The sequence below is a fragment of the Ambystoma mexicanum genome, chromosome 3q (assembly GCF_040938575.1).
Source record: "Ambystoma mexicanum isolate Mex_15411 chromosome 3q, UKY_AmexF1_1, whole genome shotgun sequence".
In the NCBI taxonomy this organism is placed as follows: Eukaryota; Metazoa; Chordata; class Amphibia; order Caudata; family Ambystomatidae; genus Ambystoma; species Ambystoma mexicanum.
Genome location: NC_090926.1, coordinates 478,120,819 through 478,133,294, shown reverse-complemented (window position 1 = coordinate 478,133,294; position 12,476 = coordinate 478,120,819).

Genomic DNA, 12,476 nt, shown 5'->3' with positions numbered 1-12,476 from the left:
TTTGCAAGTTTTCTGAAGGGTGGAATCTTCAGAAATCTTATAGGGTGCTGCACCGGGGTAATATATGCCCAACTTTGGAGTGCCTCACTGTAGGCTACTCCCCCCCTTTCTCCATTTATGGGATTGGGTGTGAGTTTGTTCCTTGCTAACCTGATGACTACAGCTACCAGAAGTCCTTGCAGCAGAATCATCACTAAGTGTTAACACCTGCACTTGCTGTGAGCTGCAAGTTAAGACAGCCTCCCTGATGACGTGTATTGGCACAGAAACCGGTCGGAGGAGAACACCTGTAGCTGAGAAGATTTACTGTGCAGGGAACTGGAGTGCGCCCCTCTCCTCTTTTTTCAACACATTTGCAAGTTTTCTGAAGGGTGGAATCTTCAGAAATCTTATAGGGTGCTGCACCGGGGTAATATATGCCCAACTTTGGAGTGCCTCACTGTAGGCTACTCCCCCCCTTTCCCCATTTATGGGATTGGGTGTGAGTTTGTTCCTTGCTAATCTGATGACTACAGCTACCAGAAGTCCTTGCAGCAGAATCATCACTAAGTGTTAACACCTGCACTTGCTGTGAGCTGCAAGTTTAGACAGCCTCCCTGATGACGTGTATTGGCACAGAAACCGGTGGGAGGAGAACACCTGTAGCTGAGAAGGTTTACTGTGCAGGGAACTGGAGTGCGCCCCTCTCCTTCTTTTTTTCACATTTGCAAGTTTTCTGAAGGGTGGAATCTTCAGAAATCTAATAGGGTGCTGCACCGGGGTAACATATGCCCAACTTTGGAGTGCCTCACTGTAGGCTACTCCCCCCCCTTTCCCCATTTATGGGATTGGGTGTGAGTCTGTTCCTTGCAAACCTGATGACTACAGCTACCAGAAGTCCTTGCAGCAGAATCATCACTAAGTGTTAACACCTGCACTTGCTGTGAGCTGCAAGTTTAGACAGCCTCCCTGATGACGTGTATTGGCACAGAAACCGGTCGGAGGAGAACACCTGTAGCTGAGAAGGTTTACTGTGCAGGGAACTGGAGTGCGCCCCTCTCCTTCTTTTTAACACATTTGCAAGTTTTCTGAAGGGTGGAATCTTCAGAAATCTAATAGGGTGCTGCACCGGGGTAACATATGCCCAACTTTGGAGTGCCTCACTGTAGGCTACTCCCCCCCCCTTTCCCCATTTATGGGATTGGGTGTGAGTCTGTTCCTTGCAAACCTGATGACTACAGCTACCAGAAGTCCTTGCAGCAGAATCATCACTAAGTGTTAACACCTGCACTTGCTGTGAGCTGCAAGTTTAGACAGCCTCCCTGATGACGTGTATTGGCACAGAAACCGGTCGGAGGAGAACACCTGTAGCTGAGAAGGTTTACTGTGCAGGGAACTGGAGTGCGCCCCTCTCCTTCTTTTTTTCACATTTGCAAGTTTTCTGAAGGGTGGAATCTTCAGAAATCTAATAGGGTGCTGCACCGGGGTAACATATGTCCAACTTTGGAGTGCCTCACTGTAGGCTACTCCCCCCCTTTCCCCATTTATGGGATTGGGTGTGAGTCTGTTCCTTGCTAACCTGATGACTACAGCTACCAGAAGTCCTTGCAGCAGAATCATCACTAAGTGTTAACACCTGCACTTGCTGTGAGCTGCAAGTTTAGACAGCCTCCCTGATGACGTGTATTGGCACAGAAACTGGTCGGAGGAGAACACCTGTAGCTGAGAAGGTTTACTGTGCAGGGAACTGGAGTGCGCCCCTCTCCTTCTTTTTTTCACATTTGCAAGTTTTCTGAAGGGTGGAATCTTCAGAAATCTAATAGGGTGCTGCACCGGGGTAACATATGCCCAACTTTGGAGTGCCTCACTGTAGGCTACTCCCCCCCTTTCCCCATTTATGGGATTGGGTGTGAGTCTGTTCCTTGCAAACCTGATGACTACAGCTACCAGAAGTCCTTGCAGCAGAATCATCACTAAGTGTTAACACCTGCACTTGCTGTGAGCTGCAAGTTTAGACAGCCTCCCTGATGACGTGTATTGGCACAGAAACCGGTCGGAGGAGAACACCTGTAGCTGAGAAGGTTTACTGTGCAGGGAACTGGAGTGCGCCCCTCTCCTTCTTTTTTTCACATTTGCAAGTTTTCTGAAGGGTGGAATCTTCAGAAATCTAATAGGGTGCTGCACCGGGGTAACATATGCCCAACTTTGGAGTGCCTCACTGTAGGCTACTCCCCCCCCTTTCCCCATTTATGGGATTGGGTGTGAGTCTGTTCCTTGCAAACCTGATGACTACAGCTACCAGAAGTCCTTGCAGCAGAATCATCACTAAGTGTTAACACCTGCACTTGCTGTGAGCTGCAAGTTAAGACAGCCTCCCTGATGACGTGTATTGGCACAGAAACCGGTCGGAGGAGAACACCTGTAGCTGAGAAGGTTTACTGTGCAGGGAACTGGAGTGCGCCCCTCTCCTCTTTTTTCAACACATTTGCAAGTTTTCTGAAGGGTGGAATCTTCAGAAATCTTATAGGGTGCTGCACCGGGGTAATATATGCCCAACTTTGGAGTGCCTCACTGTAGGCTACTCCCCCCCTTTCCCCATTTATGGGATTGGGTGTGAGTTTGTTCCTTGCTAACCTGATGACTACAGCTACCAGAAGTCCTTGCAGCAGAATCATCACTAAGTGTTAACACCTGCACTTGCTGTGAGCTGCAAGTTAAGACAGCCTCCCTGATGACGTGTATTGGCACAGAAACCGGTCGGAGGAGAACACCTGTAGCTGAGAAGGTTTACTGTGCAGGGAACTGGAGTGCGCCCCTCTCCTCTTTTTTCAACACATTTGCAAGTTTTCTGAAGGGTGGAATCTTCAGAAATCTTATAGGGTGCTGCACCGGGGTAATATATGCCCAACTTTGGAGTGCCTCACTGTAGGCTACTCCCCGCCTTTCCCCATTTATGGGATTGGGTGTGAGTTTGTTCCTTGCTAACCTGATGACTACAGCTACCAGAAGTCCTTGCAGCAGAATCATCACTAAGTGTTAACACCTGCACTTGCTGTGAGCTGCAAGTTAAGACAGCCTCCCTGATGACGTGTATTGGCACAGAAACCGGTCGGAGGAGAACACCTGTAGCTGAGAAGGTTTACTGTGCAGGGAACTGGAGTGCGCCCCTCTCCTCTTTTTTCAACACATTTGCAAGTTTTCTGAAGGGTGGAATCTTCAGAAATCTTATAGGGTGCTGCACCGGGGTAATATATGCCCAACTTTGGAGTGCCTCACTGTAGGCTACTCCCACCCTTTCCCCATTTATGGGATTGGGTGTGAGTTTGTTCCTTGCTAACCTGATGACTACAGCTACCAGAAGTCCTTGCAGCAGAATCATCACTAAGTGTTAACACCTGCACTTGCTGTGAGCTGCAAGTTAAGACAGCCTCCCTGATGACGTGTATTGGCACAGAAACCGGTCGGAGGATAACACCTGTAGCTGAGAAGGTTTACTGTGCAGGGAACTGGAGTGCGCCCCTCTCCTCTTTTTTCAACACATTTGCAAGTTTTCAGAAGGGTAGAATCTTCAGAAATCTTATAGGGTGCTGCACCGGGGTAATATATGCCCAACTTTGGAGTGCCTCACTGTAGGCTACTCCCCCCCCCTTTCCCCATTTATGGGATTGAGTGTGAGTTTGTTCCTGGCTAACCTGATGACTACAGCTACCAGAAGTCCTTGCAGCAGAATCATCACTAAGTGTTAACACCTGCACTTGCTGTGAGCTGCAAGTTAAGACAGCCTCCCTGATGACGTGTATTGGCACAGAAACCGGTCGGAGGAGAACACCTGTAGCTCAGAAGGTTTACTGTGCAGGGAACTGGAGTGCGCCCCTCTCCTCTTTTTTCAACACATTTGCAAGTTTTCTGAAGGGTAGAATCTTCAGAAATCTTATAGGGTGCTGCACCGGGGTAATATATGCCCAACTTTGGAGTGCCTCACTGTAGGCTACCCCCCCCTTTCCCCATTTATGGGATTGGGTGTGAGTTTGTTCCTTGCTAACCTGATGACTACAGCTACCAGATGTCCTTGCAGCAGAATCATCACTAAGTGTTAACACCTGCACTTGCTGTGAGCTGCAAGTTAAGACAGCCTCCCTGATGACGTGTATTGGCACAGAAACCGGTCGGAGGAGAACACCTGTAGCTGAGAAGGTTTACTGTGCAGGGAACTGGAGTGCGCCCCTCTCCTCTTTTTTCAACACATTTGCAAGTTTTCTGAAGGGTGGAATCTTCAGAAATCTTATAGGGTGCTGCACCGGGGTAATATATGCCCAACTTTGGAGTGCCTCACTGTAGGCTACTCCCCCCCTTTCCCCATTTATGGGATTGGGTGTGAGTTTGTTCCTTGCTAACCTGATGACTACAGCTACCAGAGGTCCTTGCAGCAGAATCATCACTAAGTGTTAACACCTGCACTTGCTGTGAGCTGCAAGTTAAGACAGCCTCCCTGATGACGTGTATTGGCACAGAAACCGGTCGGAGGAGAACACCTGTACCTGAGAAGGTTTACTGTGCAGGGAACTGGAGTGCGCCCCTCTCCTCTTTTTTCAACACATTTGCAAGTTTTCTGAAGGGTGGAATCTTCAGAAATGTTATAGGTTGCTGCACCGGGGTAATATATGCCCAACTTTGGAGTGCCTCACTGTAGGCTACTCCCCCCCCTTTCACCATTTATGGGATTGGGTGTGAGTTTGTTCCTTGCTAACCTGATGACTACAGCTACCAGAAGTCCTTGCAGCAGAATCATCACTAAGTGTTAACACCTGCACTTGCTGTGAGCTGCAAGTTAAGACAGCCTCCCTGATGACGTGTATTGGCACAGAAACCGGTCGGAGGAGAACACCTGTAGCTGAGAAGGTTTACTGTGCAGGGAACTGGAGTGCGCCCCTCTCCTCTTTTTTCAACACATTTGCAAGTTTTCTGAAGGGTGGAATCTTCAGAAATCTTATAGGGTGCTGCACCGGGGTAATATATGCCCAACTTTGGAGTGCCTCACTGTAGGCTACTCCCCCCCCTTTCCCCATTTATGGGATTGGGTGTGAGTTTGTTCCTTGCTAACCTGATGTCTACAGCTACCAGAAGTCCTTGCAGCAGAATCATCACTAAGTGTTAACACCTGCACTTGCTGTGAGCTGCAAGTTAAGACAGCCTCCCTGATGACGTGTATTGGCACAGAAACCGGTCGGAGGAGAACACCTGTAGCTGAGAAGGTTTACTGTGCAGGGAACTGGAGTGCGCCCCTCTCCTCTTTTTCAACACATTTGCAAGTTTTCTGAAGGGTGGAATCTTCAGAAATCTTATAGGGTGCTGCACCGGGGTAATATATGCCCAACTTTGGAGTGCCTCACTGTAGGCTACTCCCCCCCTTTCCCCATTTATGGGATTGGGTGTGAGTTTGTTCCTTGCTAACCTGATGACTACAGCTACCAGAAGTCCTTGCAGCAGAATCATCACTAAGTGTTAACACCTGCACTTGCTGTGAGCTGCAAGTTAAGACAGCCTCCCTGATGACGTGTATTGGCACAGAAACCGGTCGGAGGAGAACACCTGTAGCTGAGAAGGTTTACTGTGCAGGGAACTGGAGTGCGCCCCTCTCCTCTTTTTTCAACACATTTGCAAGTTTTCTGAAGGGTGGAATCTTCAGAAATCTTATAGGGTGCTGCACCGGGGTAATATATGCCCAACTTTGGAGTGCCTCACTGTAGGCTACTCCCCCCCCTTTCCCCATTTATGGGATTGGGTGTGAGTTTGTTCCTTGCTAACCTGATGACTACAGCTACCAGAAGTCCTTGCAGCAGAATCATCACTAAGTGTTAACACCTGCACTTGCTGTGAGCTGCAAGTTAAGACAGCCTCCCTGATGACGTGTATTGGCACAGAAACCGGTCGGAGGAGAACACCTGTAGCTGAGAAGGTTTACTGTGCAGGGAACTGGAGTGCGCCCCTCTCCTCTTTTTTCAACACATTTGCAAGTTTTCTGAAGGGTGGAATCTTCAGAAATCTTATAGGGTGCTGCACCGGGGTAATATATGCCCAACTTTGGAGTGCCTCACTGTAGGCTACTCCCCGCCTTTCCCCATTTATGGGATTGGGTGTGAGTTTGTTCCTTGCTAACCGGATGACTACAGCTACCAGAAGTCCTTGCAGCAGAATCATCACTAAGTGTTAACACCTGCACTTGCTGTGAGCTGCAAGTTAAGACAGCCTCCCTGATGACGTGTATTGGCACAGAAACCGGTCGGAGGAGAACACCTGTAGCTGAGAAGGTTTACTGTGCAGGGAACTGGAGTGTGCCCCTCTCCTCTTTTTTCAACACATTTGCAAGTTTTCTGAAGGGTGGAATCTTCAGAAATCTTATAGGGTGCTGCACCGGGGTAATATATGCCCAACTTTGGAGTGCCTCACTGTAGGCTACTCCCCCCCCTTTCCCCATTTATGGGATTGGGTGTGAGTTTGTTCCTTGCTAACCTGATGACTACAGCTACCAGAAGTCCTTGCAGCAGAATCATCACTAAGTGTTAACACCTGCACTTGCTGTGAGCTGCAAGTTAAGACAGCCTCCCTGATGACGTGTATTGGCACAGAAACCGGTCGGAGGAGAACACCTGTAGCTGAGAAGGTTTACTGTGCAGGGAACTGGAGTGCGCCCCTCTCCTCTTTTTTCAACATATATATATATGTTTTTATATGTGAACAAGCAATGGAGCGTTGCGAAGCGCGTCGTAGGTTGCAATGCCTTCAATAAAGCTGGATATGGCACAAGAACTTTGGTGAACGATTTATTTTCTGGAGATTTATGCTGGCGTCCTGACCGCTTTGAGTGCTGTCCCTGTGTGGAAAAGTACATTTACTTTTCCTCTTTCTTCAATATATATATACATATATATATATATATTCAGTGAAAAAAACTAAAGGGACGTTATGGTTAAGTTGCGCTACTAAAAACCTATGAAATTCAGTGAAAAAACTTCTCATGTGATGTCATCAGTGATGTCATCAATGACATTTGTGATGTCTTCTTTGATGTCGTGGGTGTTAGTCTTAGCAGTGCACGGTGGTGGCGCGAGTTATGGTTGCTTAGCTTACCATAACCGGCGAATTTCAAGATTTTCAGTTTTTCTTGGAACCATAACGTCCCTTTAACAAAGTTTTTTCACTGAATTTCATAGGTTTTTAGTAGCGCAACTTAACCATACAGTCCCTTTAACAACATTTTTTTCACTGAATTTCATAGGTTTTTAGTAGCGCAACTTAACCATAACGTCCCTTTAACAAAGTTTTTTCACTGAATTTCATAGGTTTTTAGTAGTGCAACTTAACCATAATGTCCCTCTAACAAACATTTTTTCACTGAATTTAATTGGTTTTTAGTAGCACAACTTAACAATAATAACTCTGATTCTATGTACATGTAAAAATTAACATACTGAACTTTCTCTACTTAGGTTGATGTCCGCAAACTTTTTTAATGTCCGCGGACATGTTCGGCAACAATACAACTACCTAAGAACTCTGGGGGGGTATGTTGAATTGTTATATCATAAAATATGAACATTTTACAAATTCACAAACCAGCACACATACACATTATATGTAGTAATACATAAAAAGTGTAACCCATATATGTAACACAGTAACCATTCATTTAAATACAATATGTTCTAAAAATGGAATATACCAAAAGAAGATAAATAGGCTTCTAACATAATTACCTCACAGACAATCCTCAACCAAGAACAATAGCAGACCCACAGACTACTCAGAAAATTCCTTAACCGAAAATAGTAAGTGTACTGCATTCTACTCATATATTTATAAGCTTTCTGTATTAGATTTAAAAAAAAATGATATTATGTTTTTTTTTTCTTACAGAAATGTCTAGTACTCTGGAGTGGCTAGAGGAGCATTTCCCACATCAGGAAATGTCATATGATAGTGAAACTAATGGTACACACTTAACAATATAAACCATTTAATTATTATTATTTTATATACATTTAACATATATATTTTTTTCTGTACAGAGCATACCAAAATAGAAAATACTTCAGATAAAACTGTTATGGATAACACTCTTCACAGTATACAAGAAAAAATGGATTTATTGTTGGCTCATTTTAATAATTTTAAAACATTTGTTGAGAATCATTTTAAAACAAAAACCTCATATCATTGTCCCACATGTACTTGTCCCCACTCACCATATCCCAGTCAATTATCCCCAAACCCTCTCCATAACCCAAAATGTTTTGATGAGACTTCCATCCCTTCTTCACCTGATACCAATCATGTTGAAACCCCTAATTCTCCTGTTTTTGTTTCTGTTTCTGCCTCACCTTCTCTGTCATAAATTATTAATATATGTTATATAAAGTTACATTTTTATATTGTGTTGTACTTAGTTTCTGTTTTTTTTAAAAACAACGTAGTTGTACGCGGACAGCGCGGATGTTCTGAAATGTTCGTAAATAAGCAAAAATGGAGGTGTCCTGAAGAACACTATACCTGTCCATACTGTTCGCTAGCAAGTTGAAACTGTTCTAAGAACACAATTGGTGTCCTGAAATGTTCGTAATTAAATGAAAATGGAGGTGTCCTGAGGAACCCTATACCTATCCGTACTGTACGCTAGCAAGTTGAAACTTTTCTAAGAACACAATTGGTGTCTTGAAATGTTCGCAATTAAACGAAAATGGAGGTGTCCTGAAGAACACTATACCTGTCCGAACTGTTCGCTAGCAGGTTGACACTGTTCTAAGAACACAATTGGTGTCCTGAAATGTTCGTAATTAAACGAAAATGGAGATGTCCTGAAGAACACTATACCTGTCCGTACTGTTCGCTAGCAAGTTGAAACTGTTCTAAGAACACAATTGTTGTCCTGAAATGTTCGTAATTAAACGAAAATAAAGGTGTCCTGAAGAACACTATACCTGTCCGTACTGTTCGCTAGCAAGTTGAAACGGTTCTAAGAACACATAGAACGCACGCGGTGTCCTCAAATGTTCGTAAAGAAACGAAAATTTAAGTGTCCTGAAGAACACTATACCTGTCCGTACTGTTCGCTAGTAAGTTTAAACTGTTCTAAGAACACAATTGGTGTCCTGAAATGTTCGTACATAAACGAAAATGGAGGTGTCCTGAAGAACACTATATCAGTACGTAGTGTTCGCTAGCAAGTTGAAACTGTTTTAAGAACACAAGCAGTGTCCTGAAATGTTTGCGTGCCGTGTGACGCACTTTTAATTACTTCAGGACCCGAACAGTGTCCGTTGAATATAAACTCGCATCTGCAAACCAATGTCCGTGTATTTGGTGTTTGCGAAAGGATCATGTGACCGCGCCCACGCTAATCGCGTGTTCTGAATGCGGACACTGTTTGTGTTCCCGAACAATTTAAAAGTACATTTTCAAGTAATCCACAATATTTTTCAATAAAAACTCATCATGGCACAAGTCCCACATCGTAATCCTGAGTTTCTACATACCTTTGGAAACTTTTTGAACCCTTTTTTGTGTTCGATCTGTCCGCGGACAGCGCGCATGTCCACGAACCGTGTACAAGCACCCCTATAAAAGACCATGCCCTAGAGCTAATTCTCATTGTGTTTCTGGCTTTTCAACAGAGCACAGCGAATTTCGGTGCCAACTGCACATTTCCATCTTATCTTTGATGGCATCCATGGCTCCACTGCTGCCACCCGGGGCTGTATCTGCTTCAGCACCACCCCCACCCCTTCCACCAACACCATCTTGCCTGAAGAGGGGGAACAGGAGTGAGGATGCAGAGGAGGAAGAAGAGGATGACGAGAATGAGGTAGAGGAAATCCCTACTACCCGCACTAGGTGTGAGTCTTGGGTGTGGCGGTTGTTTACCATTTATTGGAATGGTCCTAAGGCTCGTGCGAACCGTGTTATCTGCAATGAGTGCAAAATGATACTCAGTCGTGGAAAGCACGGTTCGTACAGCTTTGGGACCACGACCATGAAGCGACACCTGAGGTAATTTCACTCTGGGGCTATTCGCAAGGTTGTACCTTGCGATGAACGTAGTAGGTTGATTTCCTCTACTTCATCCTCCGTTTCTGATCCTGTCACCACAAGGACCACCTCTGTGGGACAGCATCTTCCTCAAGTTGCCTCACAGGCCACACAGAATTCTGATGACCCTTACCTTTCGAGGGTCACAGTTGTATGTATGTACTGTGACACAGTACTCTGCAGGGGGAGCGACTTCGGAGTGCCTTTGAGACTATCGTCTCAGAGCACGAGAAGACCTGCTCACTACCCAAATAAAACCCACTCTACATCTTCCTCTCTCAGCTCGCCCTTTCTTATCCCCGTGGTTGGTGTCCCCCACCTTTACCCTCCTTTCCCCTGCTCTCCTAGTATGACATGTATAAAAAACCAAAAAAAAAATACAAAATAACAAAAATGTTAAAAAAATATGGCTCTTTTCAGAGCCGCCTTTCACAGTTAAAAATAGAAGTGAAGATAAATGAAGCAGGGCCCTTTGTATTTCTTAGAAGTCTGCGGACAGTTCGCTAACATTCAAATAATTGGGGTGCTACCCTATTATAACCATTGAATTTTTCTCTGGGAGGAAGTGGTGGCTCTGAAAAGAGCCTTTGGGAGGTGTTTGCATGTCAAAAATTATAAATACTTAACACCTACTTCAAAATGGATGCTGTATTTCTAAAAAAGGTCACAATGCATTTTGTACATTTCTCAGAAAAATCTGATTGCCAGCATAAGTAAGATGGACTCCATCTCTGAAAAAAATGTATGTACTACAAAACATAATATTTTCATTGTGAAAAGAGGACATGGCAAAATCTCTTAGAGAGGCACAAACAGCCTTATTAACATTGCGCCTTGCTTTTTCCATTTGTGGACCTAATGAAGAAGAACAAAGCCACATTTGTCTCTGCGCAATCCGTGAAAATATCACTTGAGAATTAGGAAACATGTCTATGACCTTCCCAAGTCCTTCTTTCATAGCAAATTGCAAAAGAATTCCAGTCACATGTCCTAAACTGTTCCCTCCACAATAAATTACAATTATGTCTGGATGTTGCTCTGTCTCCAAAGTAGCACAGAGAGGTAGCAAGTCCAACCACTTCATTCCTCGTACTCCATGCCAGTGTACTTCCACATGTGGAAATCCAAAATCTACAGCAACTCCACAGCTTCCTGCATGCACGTTCAACCAATGTATCCACAAATCTCCCTGAAACACACAGCCATAGCTATGTTGTTGTCTCAGCAAAAAGAATATCCAAGAAACTCTCTCCTGGCACAACACACCCACTAAACTTTCCTAACCAATCCATTTCAGTGCTCATTCTCATTTGCATGACTTCTGAACCCAAAAATCCCTGGATGTAACTCCTGATGTCCGCGAACTACCACCATGTCCGCGGACATATCGTAACATGAACAGCCCTTCTACCATTTCTACTTCACTCTCTGTGCCATTCCCTCATTGGATGTAGCTAAGAAATCACATGACCATGCACCAATCACATTCAAGACCTCTACATCTAACTGCATCATCATAGATCAGCACTGCAAATGTATTGTGAATTTCTCTGAGTACAAGTGTCATATCATTGGCAAGCACCATCTACAAGAAATACTGTACAAGTCTCCAAGATTTCTACTTGCAACTCCATGCATATCCATATGTATGAACACAAACTACAGGTATGCATATTTTCTGTACAGTACATGAACACATTATCAAACTGACTTTTAGCTTGTGTAATCTGGAAAATAAATCTACTGTATTTTTTTCCAATTTCCTAAAACCAACTGTCACTTATAAACCTTTATACTATTTACTTTCTTTATACACACACACTCAAATCATGGTAAACTACATTTTTGAAATGAAATGTATAGACTACATATATTCAAACAAAATTGCATGCATGCACACTCTTGTTCAAATCTCAAAAAATAATACTTATACAATTACATATTTTTATTTATTTTTTTAATTACTTTTATTTAAGCATGACATTAAGGCACTATTACCTAGAACAGCTTAGTTACAGAAATAGTGGTATTCAGTGGTACATTATGAATTTCACAAGACTAAGGGGGTAATTCATAGAATTTCGTGCACAAGTGGCGCAAGCGACTGGCGCACAGTGTGCACGTGCGAATGTCTGCGCCAGCCGCGTGCGCTAAAATCGATTTCTGCGCACAGCGTATTAATGGATTTTAGCCTCCAAAACCAGCCGTGGCGCAGAGTGGCGCAGCGACTCTGCAGCAGCGCCAGTTACGCTCCCAAGAACGCCCTCGCGCAAGGAAAAGCCATCAAAATCCCCAATCCAGCGCAAAGGGCTGCGCTATCCCTGGACCAGTTTACAGGGCTGCCAAACAGCAAACGCCTATCGGGGAACGTGTATTACTGGGGTTCGCATGAAGTTTCACACGTGATAGGCCCT